The sequence below is a fragment of the Anomaloglossus baeobatrachus genome, chromosome 1 (assembly GCF_048569485.1).
Source record: "Anomaloglossus baeobatrachus isolate aAnoBae1 chromosome 1, aAnoBae1.hap1, whole genome shotgun sequence".
Lineage (NCBI taxonomy): Eukaryota > Metazoa > Chordata > Amphibia > Anura > Aromobatidae > Anomaloglossus > Anomaloglossus baeobatrachus.
The window spans coordinates 304517941-304538968 of record NC_134353.1 but is presented as its reverse complement, the minus strand read 5'-3'; the positions used below and the strand labels follow the sequence as shown (position 1 = coordinate 304538968).

The 21028-nt window shown below is 35.9% G+C and overlaps 1 protein-coding gene across 2 annotated transcripts in view; it reads left to right on the top strand.

Moving 5' to 3' along the window:
• GRID2 (glutamate ionotropic receptor delta type subunit 2) overlaps positions 1–21028 on the top strand; it is a 1893008-nt gene that overhangs the window by 298268 nt on the left and 1573712 nt on the right. The window lies entirely within an intron of this gene.

Sequence of the window (21028 nt, the reverse complement as noted above, 5' to 3'; positions counted from 1 at the left end):
GATGCCATCACATGGCTATGTTGGCAGAAAAATAAAAAAGTTATCACTCTTGAAATAAGGGAAGGAAAAAATTAAAGCATAAAATGAAAAATTGCCTTCTTTTAAAGGGGTTAAGACAACATTAGGCTCTTTGGAGATTCAATATATGTCCTAATTTACTTTACCTATTAGGAAATGTTGATATTGACTTCCCTATTTCTCCTACTAAAATAGAGAAGGCAGTGTAGGTAGATGTTTATATTGGGAACGCAATAAATATTGACTGTCAGGCAGCTATAAATATGACTCTGACCTTACATATACATTTCTCATGGCTCAGTCAGATCCTGTGGCTGTAAACAACAAAGGTATTATGAAAGAAGGGAAAGAAATCTATACCAGCTATAAGAAAAATCAATAACAGTTTAGCTGTTCGATCAAACAGTTAGTTAATTAGTCAGAAATATATTCAAACCAATTAGTTTTAAAAGTACTTCTTTGTATGTATTGATAAACATTTGAAATACTACTTCGTAGTCAATGTTACACCCAAAGTCAGTAGAAAATAATTTGTGTGGAGGAAAAGGAGCAATGAATGGGACATTCCTGAAACACAATGATAACCGTGTAAACTGCCAAAGAGTTCTGAGAGAATTAGAATCCAATGGTAATGTCACGGCAAGATATGGTGTATCAGCGCTCCAGCACCTTGCTGCCTTCAGTGATGACATTCCCTCAACAATTGGAACAACAAGCATCCGCTCCTGTAACAGCAGCCTTCTCTGTGGGAAGTTGTCCTTACATTTAAAAGCTTCAGCGCGAGAATCAATCATAAAGGAGAAAAATGTATATCTAAGAAGCACAGCAGTTTATAGGAAAAAGGAGCACAACAATAGAGGTTAATCTTCTATAAAATATGATATTTGACATTCTGCGTACAGTACTTCTCCACAGCATTACTGCAGACTATTTAATATATAGTGATGTACTGGAAAAAGTCTCTAATTTTTTGTTCATGTATAGTGATGCATTGAATATACAGTATACAACATTACTTTTGTAATTGATGCACTATTTTGTATACTAGTGTTTGCATCATCAAAGCACATATTCAATTACAATCACTTAGAATATAGTGGTATAGTACGTTTGGATAAAAAAGAACATAAATACATACTTTTCAATCAGGCGAGCCTGTGTGCAAAAGTAAAGCAAGAAAAAAATATTTCATGATTCAAAGAAAAGAACAAAGCCAAAGAAATATTTTGCCAATTCTCCCTAAAGGAGTAAAAGATACTACTGTACATGGAAAATAGATAGGATTAACATTTGACCTAATATTTTTGTACATATACAGTACATTATTATTATTATTTATTTATAGAGCACCATTAATTCCATGGTGTTGTACATGAGAAGGGGGTTACATACAGAATACATATATAAGTTACAATAGACAGACTAGTACAGAGGTAAGAGGACCCTGCCCTTGCGGGCTTACATTCTATAGGATTTTGGGGACATAAGTACATAAGAGTTTATGCTGCTCTGGCCTGAAGACTCAAATCTATTCTTAAATCTGCAAGTAAGTAGCATTGAAATGCTGTACAACTGCCTTACTGAAAGTGCGGCTAGCATGAGAAAATTAACTTATTTCCTCCTGCGAACTGTCAGCTTTCAGTCATAGAGGTGCTACATGGAGCAGGTTTAGTCACCATTCATTAAACTGTAAGCACTCCCCCGCTCTTTTAGAGCTCACTGTGAATTATATGTGTTCAGTAAATGTGTGTAAAGTGAGCTCTCAAAGTGCACAGAGTGCTTACAGTTTAGTGAGTGGTGACTATAAGAGGTCCATTTACACCCCTATGACTGAAAGCAAGCAGCTATACAAAGGATAACTTCATTTATTCCCAGAAATCGTGCTTTAAGTAAGATGGATTGGCAGCAGTTTAACTCTATATACCTGCAGATTAACAATATATCTGTAGTTACATAATGATTTTGTTCATATATACTTTAATATAATAGCCCGTTCATGCAAAAAAGGGAAATAAATATTCAGATCTTCAAATATAAGCATGCTCACTGGTTTCTCCAAGGTAAATATGTAATCACATTCATGCAGCAGTTTTTAAAATATTTTTTTGAAGATTTACAACCATGTTGATAGGATATTGATCTAGTGATGTGCCCAAATGCAATCAATGTTAGTCTCTAGGGAACCCATTTACCCTTAAGAGGCTTCTTGTATTACAGACTTCATGCTTCTGAAAAACTACCAAACTACTTGTCTTATTGTATTCTAGAGTAAACCAATTTAGTTTACAACCTAAACATATTTTAAACATATTAAATGTGCAGTTTTGAGTCATACATATTGATGTTTTATTTTTCAAACTGTGGGCTAGGTGTTGTATCTATGACTAACAGTGCTTTATTTTAAGGAGCTGGATATATTTTGAGAAATACTGAGAAAATAGATGACCTACTGTAGTTAAACTCAATATGTTTCCAGCTTATCTTAATATTTTATGTTTATGTAAAGTGAAAACTCAGTAGATGTAGAGAGCTTAATGCGTGTGTATATATATATATATATATATATATATATATAGATATGGATGGCTGGATAGGTAGATAGATAGATGGTTAGATACAAGTTTGATAGACAGATAGATAGATGGATAGATAGATAGATAGATATGGATGGCTGGACAGGTAGATAGATAAGAGATAGATGGATAGATACAAATTTGATAGACAGATAGATAGATCACACATGTAAAAAAAAGAAAACCTTTTTTTTAAATGTTTCCGAATGTAAGAGCACTATGTCATCTTGTGCAAACCTATTATGTACGTCTGAAACAACATGATATTTTAGTTAAGAGATGATAGGATGCTGAGGCAATATTACTATACTGAATCAAAATACCAAATGTCCACGTGCCAAATAGTCCAAATAATTAGATTTTATCTCAACAGTTTAAAGCACAATTTTATTATATATTTTCATTCTATATTATTTATTTAGAATTTGATGCAACTTTTTATTGATCATACAAGCATATGAAAGACCCATGTATATTATAATACTAGAAAATACACTTCTGTAAGTCCATAACAAGGTTATGCATCTCTTGTGACAGTGAAAAGCCCAAAAAGATCACTTAATATTTAAAAAAACAAACAAAAAATGCTGATCCATGACGAATTACATTTGAAAAGAAAAGGTATAAAAAAAGGCAAAAGGCAGCCTGATGTATTATTTCAATCAGTTCAGTAAGGGCTCTTTAAACGGGTGTAAACCACCACCAATGACTAAACAGAGAATGAACACAGTCTGGTTATAGGCAGAGTGCTCAATCAGTAAGAGATGCACTATAAATATACAAAAAGACTGACCCGCACATCCAACAGGCATGTACAGATGCTAGCTGAAAGCACATTATAAATACAAAATACATGCATCTGCCCTCTAAAAATGCTAACAATGAATACGGGAACTCTGGTAATGCATTACTGCTATAGGAATATTTGAAAAAAGAAATACTTAGCTTATGTACTGGCCAATGCATGTAAGCCCGGTAACCATGACAAGGTAATCTCTGTATACCGGGACCCTAACTTGAAATGCTGGGTTCAAAATCTCCATGTCTGGGCAGCTAAACTCCTGCTTTAGGCCTCCGACACCCATCCGTGAAACACGTACATGTTTGGTCCGTTTTCGTATATACCGGAGACACAGACAAACGTGCACCAATGTTATGCTATGTTTGAGGTCACACGTGCGTTATTCCATATGGTTTGTGTGTCCATGTCCGTGTTACGTATGTGTATCCGTTTTGCATGGAAGCATGTCTGTTTCGTGCACGGAACACGTACACACGAACCCAATGGAAGTCTATGGGTCCGTGAGCAAACGTACGGGACACGGATGCATCTCCGTATGCTCCGTGTACGTTTTGTGCTTTTTTCTAGCGATATTGGTCATTCTTTCTATTTCTGTGTATGTCGGTCAATCTCCCTCAGTCCGTTGGTCGATCTCTCTGTCTTGTCTGTCCCTCTCTCTCTGTCCATGTCGGTCAGTCTCCCCCCTCTCTCATACTCACTGTTCCCCGATCAGCGGCGCGGCGCTGCACAGCTGTTAGAAAAACTCCGGCGGCTTTTACTATTTTAAAAAAGCCGGCCGCTCATTAATCAATCTCGTATTCCCTGCTCTCCCTGCCCACTGGCGCCTATGATTGGTTGCAGTGAGACACGCCCCCACGCTGAGTGACAGCTGTCTCACTGCAACCAATCACAGCCGCCGGTGGGCGTGTCAATATCGAGCAGTAAAATAAATAAATAAATAATTTAAAAAAATGACGTGCGGTTCCCCTCATTTTTATCCCAGCCAGGGTAAAGTCAAATGGCTGAAGGATGGTATTCTCAGGATAAGGAGTCCCATCCTGATGGGGAGCCCCCCAGCCTAACAATATCAGCCAGCAGCCACCCAGAATAGCCACATCCATTAGATGCAACAGTTCTGGGACTCTTCCCGGCTCTTCCCGATTTGCCCTGGTGCGTTGGCAATTGGGGTAATAAGGAGTTAATGGCAGCAGCCCATAGCTGCCACTAAGTCCAAGATTAATCATGTCACACGTCTCCCCAAGATACCTTCCATGATTAATCTGTAAGTTACAGTAAATAAACACATACACCTGAAGAAATCCTTTATTTGGAATAATAAACACTAACAAATACCCTCGTTCACCACTTTATTAAGCCCGAAAAATCCATCCATGTCCGGCGTAATCCTCCGAGGTCCTGCGTCGCTTCCAGCTCTGCTACATGAAGGTGACAAGAGCTGCAGAAGAACACCACTGCTCCTGCCAGCTCCACGCAGCAACTGAGGTGAGTAGCGCAATCAGCGATGATGTCACTCAGGTTACTCGTGGCCACCGCTGGATCCTGTGACTGCAAGTCGCCCGAGTGACAGCGATGAAGTCACAGGTGAGTTGCGGTCAGGGGTGGAGGATCCAGCTAGCCGCGGGTAGCCTGAGTGACTGAAGCGGTAATCGCGCTGCTCACTTCAGTGACTCAGGGGATTAGCGGTAACCGGTGAGTCCTTCACAGGTGACCGCTAATCAGTACGCGACACAGAGCAGCGGTATGACAATGAAGTTGGGTGAAGTTCACCCGAGTTAATTCTTATCGCACGTCGCTGTCTGCTGTCAGCGGGTATGTATCAATGACATTGTGCATCACACATGGAACATTTCACATGGGTAACAAACGGACATGTCACATACGTATCTCACGCACACACGGACATTCAATACGCACACATGGCTAGCATTCGCAATTCACACGGATGCCACACGTACCATAAAAATGGACTTAAAAATGGAAAATGGACCCAAAAAACAGAACGTAACACGCGTGCGTGTTTTTCACGGATGTGTGTCGGAGGCCTTAAAGAGGAATAAACACAGCCTTGCTACAGGGCGGAGTGCTCAATCAGAAAGAGATGCACCAGAAATATATAAAAAAAAAACTGACCCACACATCCAACAGGTGTAAACAGGTGCTAGCTGAAAACACATTTTTACAATTTTTTTTACATATGACTTTTTTTATCTCTTTTGATTCAATTTTTTATGTTAGTATGATGAAAAAGCAACATTTTGGAACATTTTTAAATATTATTACTTTGTTGGCCATATGGAATAATCAAAATGACAGTTTTATTGCTCGAGGCATTCTGAACGCGATGATACCAATTATATGTACTTTTTTGTTTTAACACAAAGGCTTTTTAGGAGCAAAATGGATTTGGGGTTTTTTTTGGGGTCTTTTTTCATTGTTTTTCTTTTTGGAATATTTTATTAAACTTTTTTTGTATCGTTTTCTCTTAGTCCCAATGTGACTTGAATATTTTTTGCTGTGTACAGCAATGGATTAGTGACAGAGCCTGTTATACGCTGTTCATTGCAGGATTTGAAAGGCACATGAAACATACCCTGAGGTCATCAGATTACGTCAGGGTACCATGGCAATGATCAGCAGGGTGGATATCCTACCAAAGGAAGTCTTTTAACCCTCATTTAATATCTTAGATACCGCTTTCGCAATTAACAGCTGTATTTAAGGGGTATCAGCTGTCAAGTACAGTTGTCACCCATGGGATTTTCATCCATGGGGAGCGCTATTTACTCATTCAACAATCAGTGTTTCAAAATGACAGTGAGGGAATAAGGCACCTTGATGGCCTCCAATTTTTATGCTTACTGGTGGTCGTTAAAGGGTTAAAATGACAAATGCATTAGAGGAATTTTTTGTATAAAACATGTAAAAATAAGAAGCTTTAAATGAAATGCTTAGCATTTTAGTATCTTGCAGGTTATGCTATACATTACTAGAGTATAATAGACAATATTAGAGTTTATTTAGCAATTGATGAATCCTTTAACATAAATTTAGTATAAGCTGTGTTGATGAAGTTTACATATCCGAGATTCATTCCCTAATAGGATATTTTCAGCTCACTCTCTTTGCTTACATAACAGCTGTACTCACTCTATGTACATCTACAAAGGGTATAACAGCAAGTTCCTTTATGTGGTGCATGGCAAGGACATACTAATGGGCATAGAGGACGATGAATACTAATGTGCCCTAATTAGCTGCAGGTCACAGCTATGTTCCTCTGTGCAGTAATTCTTTTATAGTATATGCTTTTAGCTATATGAGACATTGATGCGTCATTATCATTGTAGAGATGTTAACCCCTTAGATTGCACTGTCAAACACTAACAGCACAATTTAAAGGGCCACAGCGGGGATTGGGCTTTCCCAGCCACCATTGGCATTTCTACGCAATCATGGGGCGCCAATTTATTGTCATGGTAGCACGGGGTCAGCTGATGATGCCTGATGCTGCCATGACTCACTTCCTGTGAGAGCCAACAAAGTGCCGACACTCACAGGAGATGAGTATTTCTGCTGATCTGAGCGATGTTGCTCTGATCAGAAGAAATGCACAGGTGATCAGACTGTGCAGTGATAAAATCTCCTAAGAGATTTACTAAGACTATTAAAGAATAGAAAATGTAAAAAAAGTTTTGAAAAATATGAAAAAAAACTAACAGTTCAAGTTTGGCACATTGAAAATAAAACATAGTTGGTATTGTCGAATTCAGAAATACCCGATCTATCAAAATCTAAAATCAATTTATCTGGTCGACCCGGTGTGGCAAGAGAAGAAATCCCAAACTTTAAAATTACATTCTTTGGTTACCGCAAAGCAGTGCATCTACACAAAAATGGTATATTTAAAAATGTCAGCTCAAGATCCAAAAAACAGCTGTCACTGAGCCTCGAATATAAAAAAAAAAATGAGAATGCTACAAGTCTCAGAAATTGGCGACAAAAGTGCTAATTATTTAAGGACAAACTTCTGAATTGTTTTCACCACTTAGATAAAAGTAAAAATATACATGTATGGTCTCTACAAACTAAGACCAATCAAAGGCATCATACTGACAGGTCAATTTTACCATATAGTGAACATGGTGAATAAAAATCCTTAGACCATTGTGGAATTTCCCTTTGGTAAATCAATGCTCTCATCCCATTTAGATGATTTAAGATATAAAATTATTTATTACATTGATTGAGTCTCAAGGATATGAATCAACATGTTTTGCTAAAAATTTATAAATTAATATTTAATTCTATATAATTAAAAAAAGATAATAATTTTAAAGGGGATTTTTGCTAAGAAAAAAACAAACATTCTTTTAAGCCCTTTTTATTATTATTATAGATGTTCCACTGTTAAGTGCGTCCATATATAAGCAAGAGTGACTAACATTAAAGAATATCTGTCTCACCTCCCCCTCTCTATCTCTTTCTCTATCTTTCTCTTTTTCAAAGACCCAAAATATCTGATTGTAACATGGATAGCCTATTGATTTTCAGTGGGACACTGTGCTATGCATTGTCATGATTCTTTAGTAGAATGACAACTTGCAACAAAGATACTCCACAGTCTATTGGTTTCTCAACAGCAACTAATAGTGATCACAAAACACTTTTAACTAAATGGCATTCTCCAAAGTGAACATCCCCTTTAAAGATTAGGTTAATTATGAATCTATATACAAAGTCAATTCAATGAAACAATAATATGCCGTTTTTAAAGGATAATCACAAAACCCCATGCTTTGTTTTTTGAGTACTATATGCATTTGATATTCACAATTGTTTTACTATCAATTGATTTTCTGGATTTTTTTTTATTGTATCTCTCCCTGTTAAAATTAACTTACCGTTGAAATTATGGACTGTTCATGTCTTTGTCAGTGGGCAAACTTACAAAATCAGCAAGGGATGAAATAATTATTTCCTTCACTGTATCTGTGAAAGGAACTATCCCCAGTGGGACTACACTTTTTCAATAGCCCTATGATGCTTTTTGAAGTAAAAAAACACCTTATATTTACTTCCCCAGATAGGCGCTGCTGCCCCATTCTTAGCCCTCTTGTTGTAAACAAAGAGAAAGAATTATGCCATACAAGGGATTACTTAAAAATGACAATTTATTTAAGAAAGAGGACAAAACTGCTTAAAATTAAAAGAAAAGAACAGTGAAAGGCTACTAGTACAACCCAAGCCATGCTCAAGGGAGAGCAAATGTCTAACCTCTAAGGTCTGCTGAATATTTGTGCAGATTTATAGTATATTTTTTAGATATTTACTAGAAAACAGAAAAAATGAACGTAAAACCAAAAATATAGAAATACAATGGTACACTGAATACCGGTTATAGAATATGTAATGCAGATATCAAGCAGTAAAATACTCAAGCACAAAGAAAGAAATTCTGATGAAGCCAAAATGCAAATTAACAAATAGACTGGCCCTTAAATATCTATAAAAATGGCAGCCCTGCATAAGTAGACCTACATAGCAAATATGATGACATACCACCAGCTCTGCAACAAAAAATGTTCAGCATCAAATTAAAAGTGAAAAATATGTATATTATTTAAATTATAAATGAAATAAACTCTGTATACACAAACAATGATAAATAGGAACAAAGGAACCCCACGGGTACTACCACTGGCTATGCAACTTCCTCAGGGAATATTTTCAGTCCTATTGACTGAAGCCATCATGCCAGGAGTCAAGTAGGAGATAATTTATTTATTTTTATTCCTTTATACAGCACCTTTGGGATATTGATAAGGTATTGCCAAGTAGTGTAAAAGATGTTAGTTGACAACTGAATTATATTTCTTCCTTAAAAAGCATGCTAAAACAATGACGATACAATATAAATGCTGAGATCAGTTTAATGACCTAAGTCTGTGTTAGGTATTTTTCACTAAATGTGTAACTCTTAATTAAAAGTTTAACCTACAGTTGCCATCTTGTCCTAATTGTCACTTAATTGTTTTCTAAACAAGCCTCAATGTTCTTACAGAATCTGGAAATTATTTGCTCATTAGGAGCAGGTATCCAGCTCTGAGACTCTACTATGTTCATAGCAAGAGAATAACCATGTTGAATATATAGTTATTCTCATCTGGGAGCAGTTAGCCAAATTCATTGACAATTGCTTTAAACTTGCAGCAAAACTTGCAAAGAAACTTTGGGCTTATTAGCAAATAAGTGTTTAAGATCTCTAATTTCTCGGCATTCAGTTGGTCAGTTTATTTCAGTAAGAGCAAAAGGTCACTTTTTTAGCATTTTACTATGAATCAATTTTAAAAGTTTTGGAAAGGGAAGAAATAAAAAATATGCCTATTAAAGTAAATAAATACAGTATAATATTTCTATAGACATATAGAGGAATTAATTTCTGCCTATTTATTCACAAACAGCAAAGTCAATAGGTTCTGCCATTGACTTGGCCAAAAAAAAAATGTATTCTTTATTAATGCTCATATTTTTACAGAACAGCTATGATTTAAACAAATGCAAAAAGTTTTTTAGAATACCAAAATCAGTGCATTTATGACATTTATTCTAACATTTCTACAAACTGAATGCACAGGGAATACATTTCAAAATTCATATAATTTTATTTCCCTTGAGAAAGACTGAGAAACTCGCGTTGGGAGCACCCCTGGGGTCCCTGGTATGTATCATTACTCACATGCTAACATATAATTATGGTTTTGAATTAATGCTATCATTTCCACATACAATGTAAGGTTACATCACAGTGGATGAATCTATTCTCTTTCACTGACCTTTATTGTACTTATTACCTGTTTTGGTACACAACTGTGACTACATATGCATAATCATTAATATTTGCACATTCTACTGCATAACTTTGCCTTCATAGATGGAACACATTTCCTTACTCAACATATGATTGTAATGATGTGCAATTATGCTCATATATTACCAATTATTGTTCAAGCATGATCTCATAGCCACTTATACAAGTATTATCTCTGTGGGCCATTTTAGGCAACATCATTGTATATTGATATTCTAACCACTATAGCACTTTATTCATTCATGTTGCTTTGATTTTTTTTTGCATATGAATTTTTTCACAGAGTTGAATTTGTTAGTATATGATTAAACATTGCTATGATACTGAGATTATTATCATACCGTTTTTACCCCAGGGAATTTTTTCACCTGTATATACTCTCCATTCAATTCCTTTTACTATGCATTTTTAATTATTTTTTATTTAACAAAATTATGTGAATTTTCAAATGTATTCCCTGTGCATTCAAACTGTAGAAATGTAAAAAGTTGCATAACCAGACCTATATTAACCTCTGTGATGGTATGGGAAAGAAAGTAATGGAGAGAAATACATAGAATGTAAAATAAGTAAATACTCTTAGGACTGATGGTTAAGGAGGGAGATAAGATCAGAATGGATTGAATCTATCTAATGCAAATCAAATTAGAGAAAACATTTAGTGAAATTTGCAGATCATTCCTTGCCTCTGTATAATGTCTTGCACTTATCACATCATCATAGTCTATATTAAAGCTCAGGAGAGAGAATGCAGCTGCTGTTTTAGTGCTCTTTCAACCATCCATGCAGCACAGCCCTTGCACAGACCGAGATGTGGAGAATGGCTGTGGCTCCAAAGACCAGAGTTTGACAGCTTCATATATTTCTATGAGGCTGTCAAGTGCAGCACATGAGACTAGTGCACCAACCATAATGCAATAGACTGACCAGGAGTCTCTTTATCCGACTATATAAAGGGGGCTTTACACGCAACAACATCCCTAACGAGATGTCGTTGGGGTCACGGAATTTGTGACGCATATCCGGCCTCGTTAGCAACATTGTTGCGTGTGAAACGTACGAACAACCACTAATGATCAAAACTACTCACCTAATCATTGATCGTTGACACGTCGTTCTAATCCCAAATATCGTTGCTGTTGCAGGACACAGGTTGTTCGTCGTTCCTGAGGCAGCACACATCGCTATGTGTGACACCCCAAGAACGACGAACAACACCGTACCTGCATCCTCTGGCAACGAGGTGGGCGTCACTTTCTTTCGGCTGCTTTTTGCCCCTCCGCTTCTATTGGACGACTGCCGTGTGATGTCGCTGTGATGCCGCACAAACTGAAAGGAGGCAGTTCGCCGGCCACAACGACGTCGCTAGGCAGGTAAGTACGTGTGACAGGTCCTATCGATGTTGTGCACCATGGGCAGCGATTTTCCCGTGATGCACAACCAACAGGGGCGGGTGCTTTCACCAGTGTAAAGCAGCCTTAAGCCTCATAGAAATATAAGAGGCTGTCACACTCTTGTCAGTCTGTGCTTTCTGGTCTGTGCACAGACCGTGTTGCATGGATATCTGAAAAGCACTTTAGGTGATTTACAAAAGTGAGAGTACGCCAGAGCTCACAGCTCAGCAATATAAATATGAAAATAAAGCTTTAAAACCTTTGGCAAATACCCCAGACAGTATTTTGTTGTATAACTGTAGTACTAAACAAGGTGAGAGTAGTTAAAAGTAGTAGTTTATCAATAATACAGATAATAAAATAATAAGAGGATTGAGAGAAAGCAGACAAAGGTACCATCAACAGTGCCAGGTCAGTATGATTGATTAGTGTAATGATTAATTTATTCTGTTGCATTTGAACTATAATTATTATATTTTCTCCATTAATAATGCACTAGAAAGCAGAAGCAAGTTAGAACAATGGTTTTTACAGAAAATATAAATCTGAAATCAGTGTCACAAACAACTGTGCTGAGTTGTTTTTTTAATGTATTAATTTTTGTAAAAGAAAAGAATGTTTCAGAAAATCTTTTTCTGGCCATCTGAACCCCTTATACATGCTAAGGGGGATGTGTGATGTATGGCATATTTTAGATAACTTTTTATTGAAGTAAGGATCTCCTGCTTCCTTTTAAGGAAAAATATATTAACAGTTTAAGTTTTATATTCTTGTACCCCGGCTTGCTACTCTGATAAAAGAAAAGAATAATTGTTTTTAGAGAATTGCAAAAGAAAATTACCTAAAATCCAGACTTTTAACTTTGATAGTCTACCTCACAAGATGTGTGTGTTGCAAACATTTTTTTTTGTACACTTGCATTACTAGCTAATTATTATATCTGAATACAACACACCACACCAACACTTGTTACATGGTTTTTGTTTTTTAGCCTTGTATCAATTTAGCATTTCATAGTTTGACATTTTTGGGAGCAAGGTTCAATTTTGTTTAAAAAATATAAAATAAAATGTAAACTTAACAGTGCATATCTGTTTTTACGCAACTGTTTTACCTGTCTAAAATAACACACCCATACTGCGACCTGCTGTCACATTTTGATTTCTGTACGTGTATCTAGCTACCCTCCATTTCTTGTTATGTTATTTTAGGCAAGAGTTGAATATTTGAGGTTGAAGAAATGTGAAAATATGGTCATAGTGCTATACAAAATGTACAGTAAAAGAAAATGTGGAAAGAGCAATGGATGGGCTATTGTAAAAAAAACCCACATAATATTGCTAAGAAAGTAGAAGTATCTAGCAGCAGCAAAAGCCTCAAACACTTTAGGGTAGTTAAATATACTGCAAAAAATTATAAATTTGTAGTGACTAGAGAATAATAAAAAAAATGTTAGTTACTCTGTGAATTACAGATTGTCCATTAGTGATAAGCAAATCTGTCAAATTTGAAACTTGGCAAGGAAATTTGATTGCATTGAAAAGAATCTTCTTTATTATGCTCTCGATTCTCTACAGACCACACACTATTCTAATTATATGGTGTAAAACAAAAAATAATAACGTTCTGATACTCACCTGTCCAGCCTGCAGCCCAGTCCTACAATCTGGCCAACCTCTTCCTTTCTTCAGCGCTAGATGTCCTCTTTGGGCATCTTCACTCTGACTCATGGCTTCTGGCTCCAAGTAGGTCTACGTGGTCCATTATGACATGCATCGTCTGAGCTTTAATCAATGATTTGGGCAACATTTTTCTTGTTGTCATGATATCAAGACAAGTATTGTCATGTCAGAAGCCCAATCAGCTAAAAGTTCTGGCAAAGACTGAAGATGAAAAAACAAAGAGTAGCCTTCTCACCATTCCTCCAGTATTGGTAGTTCACTCTGTGCTCAGCACCTCGTTATTGCCAGAGGCCAACAGACCAAAATTTCAAGTAGATCATCCAGCTCTCAGAGTGTGTGATACAATTTTATTTTATTTTGCATTGTTAAATATAGGGCAGTTGAGATATACCTCACAGCATAATGCTGAATTGATTTAATAGTATTGTATCTTAGACCTACCAGCAGTTGTAGCTATTTCTCTGTATAACAAAACATCATAAAACTCAAAGCTAGCCTCGAAAAATTCATCTTTATCACAATGTGATTAAGAGTCCTGACAAAATACATTGTCAATCCATTTGCTAAATAATGATGTTAGTGTAAACACTGTCATTCTTATGGTCCCTTGAGGAAGACCAGGTTATGTGCTATTCTTCTTAAACCGTTCTGCTCTGGGCACAAAGACCTTGCTTTAACTGGCTACATTTTTGTCTTGCATTGTATGGTAGAACTGTGAAAATCAAATGTGTGTAAGTAACTTGACCTAAATTTAGCTGTTGTTTTGTGAGTAATTGATGGATTGTATTTAGACATCATTTATAGACATCACGTGAAATGGGAAATGTGCCTTCAGACGATTTTGTTAGGAGTTAACACTTTAAAACAGAATCATTATTTCAGCCCTATTGTCTATTAAATTTTACTTGTGAAAGAAATAGATTTTGAAGAAATAATCAGAAAAATACAATTTAGCTATGAGGAGAAAAATCCACCTAAGGGAGTTAATTTTAGATAAAATATCAGGACAGAATCCTACTCTATGTGCCTCTCCATCCTATCCCTACATGGAATATGTTGTGTTCCCTTTCAGCTGTTTTATTTCAATATTTGAACATGCTGATATATTTTAGACTAGAGGACAGTAAAATGTAACTAGGTCACTTTAATGCCAACGCATGGGAGATAAATGAGGTTTCAAACATGATCCATTTAGCTCAGCTACATAAAGGATCTTCTCATGGGGACTGTTTTTTTCACCTTTCTGATGTCATATTTCTGAAGGCATATAATTGCCATCAAGAAGCAACATGTAGCAACGATTATGTTTTTCAGTTCTCTGACTTACCCATTTTGTTAAAAAGTAAATCTGATTAGATATTATGGTAATGATGAGTATGTTAAAATATAAAAAAACACCGTTGCAGGAGGCACTTTAAGCAGTTTTTTAAGTAGTTTTACACATAGAGCAATAAATTTGCTTTGATTTAATGCATGAAAAATCCAACAAATGGACTTTATTGATCTGGTACAGCACTAATGTTGACATCAGCAATACATTTATCATTAGATACACTGTGCCTACGCCTATAGAAAGCAGAGGACAACAAACTCTGACACAATTAGCAAGTCTGGAAAGCACTGACAAATGACCAATGTTTTGTGTGCTATGTGTACCCTTACAGTGTCAGCTACAGGATGCCATCAAGCAGGGCCAATCATAGTGTAGATTCTTACAGTGCCAACTTAGTGGTGTATGGTCCTATTCTATGCCACAATACCACTTATTGTCAGCTGCAATGAAAATAAAGTACTAGACATTTGCCATGTAGCATTAGCTACAATGCCATGCTGCATTAGATAAAATGCCTAGAATGTCATAAACAATATTGCACAAAAGAAATTCACAATACAACAGCAACAATGACTGTCAAAACAATAATTTTGTGTCCTCCACATTGATTCACCTGTATTGGTCACTGTCCTCTTCTGTTTTCTGAATGTAACAGCAGTCCGGGACCACAGACACAAAATGCTTAACTCAAACCGACTAGGGCAAGCCACCCACTAAGCAGGATCCCGAGGTACGCTGAAACCCTTTAACAGTGCAGTCTAGAGATGGGGATAGTCGCCAGACAGGGTCAAAACCAGGAAGTCAGCAAGATACAAAATTGGAAGGCAGTATGAATGTCCAGAAAACAGGCCGAGGTCAAAACCAAGGTGTCAGACTAAGTACAAAATCAGCAGGCAGAAGAAACAAGAAAGAGGCAAAGTTCAACAATCACTGGGAAGTATAGCAGAAAACTAGAAGGCTGGAACTAGAGTCGCATCAGTACAAGTACACAAGACTATATCTGGCAGGGAGAAGCAGACCACCGAAGGTATAAGATGGGTGTGGTGCCTTCCCATAGGCTGAATCTGGAAGCTGATAACTTCACCTGGAAGGCACACACCACCACAGTCAGCCAGAGCTACTGCAAGACCCAGGCCTACCAAGCTTGGTGGATGGGCTGAGACCGTGCTCACCAGAGCTACTGGTACTGACTCCATCTGTATCATTGCCACTGCCCACTGTGGGAATACGGCAGCGCCTGGTGACCAGAGCAGAAATCAAAGCCGTCTCTGGTGGAGACGTGACACTGAGTTCTATATGAGCATTCAGCCTGAAGCAGTTTATATGTAAGCTCCTTTTCTATTGTCAAATGTTGATAAAAAACCCCAAGAATGAAATAATGTTAAAATTTTAACTTCTGATGATAAATAATTACCAAACATAGTTCTGTATAAAAAAACAAGTAGCATAAATAATGACAGTTATATGCTGTATAAGAAAAATTTACACCACTTTTTGCTAAACGTTGTAATGTGTAAATTTGTGATATTAATGTAGAATTTTATATGGAAGTTTTATCAATAACTTTTTATTTCACATCAGAATATAACTATAGCTTAAAATATTTATTTCACGCTGTAATATACCAACAATTTAAAAAAAAATGCAAATAAGAAATTGCAGCTAAATGTCATTTTATTCAAGCAGCATGTAAAAGCAACTACAACTGGCTTGTATAGAAGGATAAGCATTATACAACAGCAAGGCTTTTGAAGCTCACCTTTCATTTTTAGAGGATAAGAAAGCATTATTGAATATATGATCCATTTTTATCGAGTCTTGTCAACTATTAAATCAAACAGGTATCTAGAGATGTGTAAATCCACTCCAGTAGAATTGAATTAGCTTCAAAGATCAGTAAAATATAAGACTTGGTGGTTAGCATTTTTTTGGAATGCAAAATTAGGGTAACAGTTTCAAGGTACAATTTTTTAGGTGCCTTCCATTTATTTCTGACTTCACTGTGGTATTTGCTGTCTCTGGGACTTACTGGTTCTCAATGTCATCAAGATGCACATCTGTTACATCATTATTCTGTGAGCCTTAGTTAGTGCTGGAGAACAATGAAGAATCAAGAAGACTGCAGGCACCTACCACGGGACTAGACAACTTGACAGGGAGCTACACAAGAAGACATGTGATCTGTTTGTTATGGGTTAGTGTATACAGTGGGGAAAATCAGTATTTGATACACTGTGGGTTCTGCAAGTTTCCTACCTACAAAGAATGGAATGGTCAGTAATTTTTATCTTAGTTACTATACAACTGTGACAAGCAGAATAAAAAATCCAGAAAATTGTATGATTTTTAAGTATTTAATTAGCATTTTATTGCTTGAAATAAGTATTTGATGCACTAGAAAAACAGAACTTAATATTTGATACTGAAACCTTTGTTTGAAGTTATAAAGCTCAGACATTCACATAGTTCTTATGAAGAAGAAAACGGCACTTCCTTCGTATATATTTTCAAAAGATGTTGGGGTGCACTTCAGGTTCTAAAGCCATAAAACAAGAAGTAACAAGGCACTCCCAAAGTGTGATGAAAAATTGTATTTATTGTGCTTGAAGAACGTTTTCGGTCCAAACTGGACCTTCCTCAGTAGCACTAAGCATAAAAATAAAATACAAAAAAAATAAATAACATAGATACAAACGGTGTATATAACACCTGAGGACAAACAAAATAGTTACATGTACATAACAGTGTACATTGCAATATTCAAATTCATGTTTTCTGATAGAAAAAATCTCATACATATATTCATTTCATATACGTGACAATTTATACATTATTCTGTGATAAATAAATTTGAATGATATTCACTGTTATAGACATTTATCACACATTTACTTTCTATTACCTCTATATAAACCAACTTCTTTCCCTTTGGCTCCTCTTCTCTTTCTTCATTTATACTCCTTCTTTCTTCATTTTATATTTTATTTTCAAAAAAAAGCCTGATTCAATATGAAATTTATTTATCACAGAATAATGTATAAATTGTCACATATATGAAATGAATATATGTATGAGATTTTTTCTATCAGAAAACATGAATTTGAATATTGCAATGTACACTGTTATGTACATGTAACTATTTTGTTTGTCCTCAGTGTTATATACACCGTTTGTATCTATGTTATTTATTTTTTTTGTATTTTATTTTTATGCTTAGTGCTACTGAGGAAGGTCCAGTTTGGACCGAAAACGTTCTTCAAGCACAATAAATACAATTTTTCATCACACTTTGGGAGTGCCTTGTTACTTCTTATTCACATAGTTCTTGACCAAGTTTTCACACACTGCAGCAAGAATTTTAGCCCACTCTTCTAAACAGATCTTTCAGGTTTCAGGACTATCACTGGGCAACATTGAGTTTCAACAACCCCAAAAGAGTTTCTATCAGGTTAGAAGACTAAATAGACCACTCCAGGACTATGAAATGCTTTATATGGAGCCACTCCTTAGTTGCCCTGGCTGTATTTTTCATTTCATTGTCATGCTGGAGACCCAGCCATGACCCATCTTCAATGCTGTTACTGAGGTATGGAGGTTGTTGGCCAAAATCTTGCTATTCACGAACCCATTCATTCTCCTTTTAATACAGTGCAGATGTCCTGTCCCCTTTGCAGAAAAGCACCCCCAAATTATGATGTTTCTACCCCCATGCTTTACAATTGGAATGGTGGTCTTGGGGTTGTACTCATCCTTCTTCTTCCTCCAAATACAGTGAATGGAGTTGATACCAAAAAGTTCTATTTTGATATCATATGACCACATGACCTTCTCCTATGTCTCCTCTGGATCATCCAAATGGTCATTGACAAGTTTCAAATTGACCTGGACATGTGCTGGCATGAGTAGTGGGAACTTGCGTGCCCTTTAGGATTTTAATCCATGACAACGTAGTGTGTTACTAGAGAAACAGAGCTTGAGGTCAAAAAATGTATGTACAAAACTTTATTAAGACAACCCACATTAAAAGAGGGTCCAAATTAGGACTAAAAGGACATTTATAGACAATACACAAAGAAAACAATGCATAAAAAATAGTAATGAGTATAAGCACAATAGCCTAAAACTGAGCTAGAAATAATGGCAGAGGTCATTAGACCTCAATCTCCTACAATACATAATGTCCCTACAATGGGGACAATAAGCCATTAAATATGAGCTGGTTTGGGGATTCAGATCAAATCAATTGCAGTATATATACGAAGAAAGTGCTCAGTTCTATAAAGTGCCAGTGGAGTTTTTTCAACTTGAAGACCCCAATGTGTGTTTTGTATGTTGGATCACCACTTAACCATGGAGGAACTCACTTCGGATCATTGACCTGGTTCTCCTGTGTAGTTCTGAGCTGATTCCTGGCCTTTCTAAGAATCATTACCCCATGAGGCAAGATATTGCTTGGTGCTCCATATAAAGTAAAATTGACAGTCATCTTGTGTTTCTTCCATTTTCTAATAATTGCACCAACAGTTGTTGCCTTCTCACAAAGCTGCATGCCTATTGTCCTGTAGCCCATCCCAACCTTGTGTAGGTCTGCAATATTGTCTCTGGGGTTAATGAACAGCTCTTTGGTGCAGAGGTTGGAGTGTGCAGCTGTAGATGTCAGTATAATATTTAGATATGTAATTAACTGATTCTCAGAATTCTAAAGTCTGTGGAATTGGATGATACAATAAAGGTCACTAAAATATTCTGAACAGTTCCTAAAAAATGGCTGTCTGGAATCTGGAAGTCTGGAATCATAAAGTCATTTTTTCTGGTTGAACAGTACAAGTTTTTCTTTATGCGGCCATTAAAACAATTTTACTGGCAAACATGGCACAATTTGTAATGTCCTAAACCTCACTAATAAGCTTTCACATTAATGAATCTGTGGACCCTAAAAATATGTATATCTAATATTACAATTTACAAGTTCATGTTTTTGTAGAACGTTGATGTTTGTATTTATCACTTGGAGTTTGCTGTGGTTTACAGAAGACATACATTTTACTTTCTAATCAGAAGTTAAAGATGTGCTTATGAATAATCTGCTACAGTAACTTGCCTGAAGAGAATTGTTCCATAAAAGTGATTTAACAACCAAAAGTAATCTATGCACACAATTTAGAGGTAGCCATCTCTTTGTGGCTTTGTACTTTAATTTGAAATACCAGATTTTATTTTTCTTTTTAAAAAGAAATAGGTGTAAATAAGTTATTCTTGTTTCACACAATGTTTTAGTGGTGTATGTGAAATTTCCATTTATAGTGTAAAAAAATGTATTTAATTGGGTACATTTGTATTTACATGGAACATATTGAGAAAACGTTTATCATATTGGTAGTTTTTTGACAAATGTTTGTGCTTATATTTGGCTTTAATCCATTTTTTTACAGGATGCAAAAAATGCAGACTGTTATGATCTTTTCATCTTTTAATAAACTGTTGGGAAAAATAATCATTTTAAATAAAATTATAATCTATGGAATACAAAAGAAAATGTATTGCCATCTGTTTTCATCCATTTATTTATTAATTATTTTTTTTAGTTTTTTTTCTTGTGTCATGATCTCAAAACACTTTTTTCCATGAAATTTCTGAAAATAATGAAAACAAATGCAAGCCACGTGTTTGTTTTTTATTAAAATATATAGGCTTTCACCCTTTTACAACCTTGGATATACCGGTATGGCCAAGGTCATGTTTGTCCTTTTAACCCCTTCACCTCCGGCCACTAAAACACCCTAATGACCGGGCCATTTTTTGCAATTCTGACCAGTGTCACTTTGACAGGTTATAACTCTGGTACGCTTCAACGGATCCTGGCGATTCTGAGATTGTTTTTCGTGACATATTCTACTTCATGTCAGTGGTAAATTTAGGAAGATATTTTTTGTGTTTATTTGTGAAAAATTAGGAAATTTTGCAAAAATTTTGAAAATTTCGCAATTTTCAAACTTTGAAAATGTATGCCTATAAATCTGAGCGATATGTCACACAAAATAGTTACTAAATAAAATTTCCCACATGTCTACTTTACATAAGCGCAATTTTCGAAACAATTTTTTTTTTTCGTTGAAAGTTAGAAGGGGTCAAAGTTAATCAGCAATTTCTCATTTTTCCAACAAAATATACAAAAGAATTTTTTTTAGGGATCACATCACATTTGAGGTGACTTTGAGAGGCCGAGGTGACAGAAAATACCCAAAAGTGACCCCATTCTTAAATCTGCACCCCTCACTCTGCTCAAAACCATATCCAAGAAGTTTATTAACCCTTTAGGTGCTTCACAGCAACCAAAGCAATGTGGAAGGAAAAAATG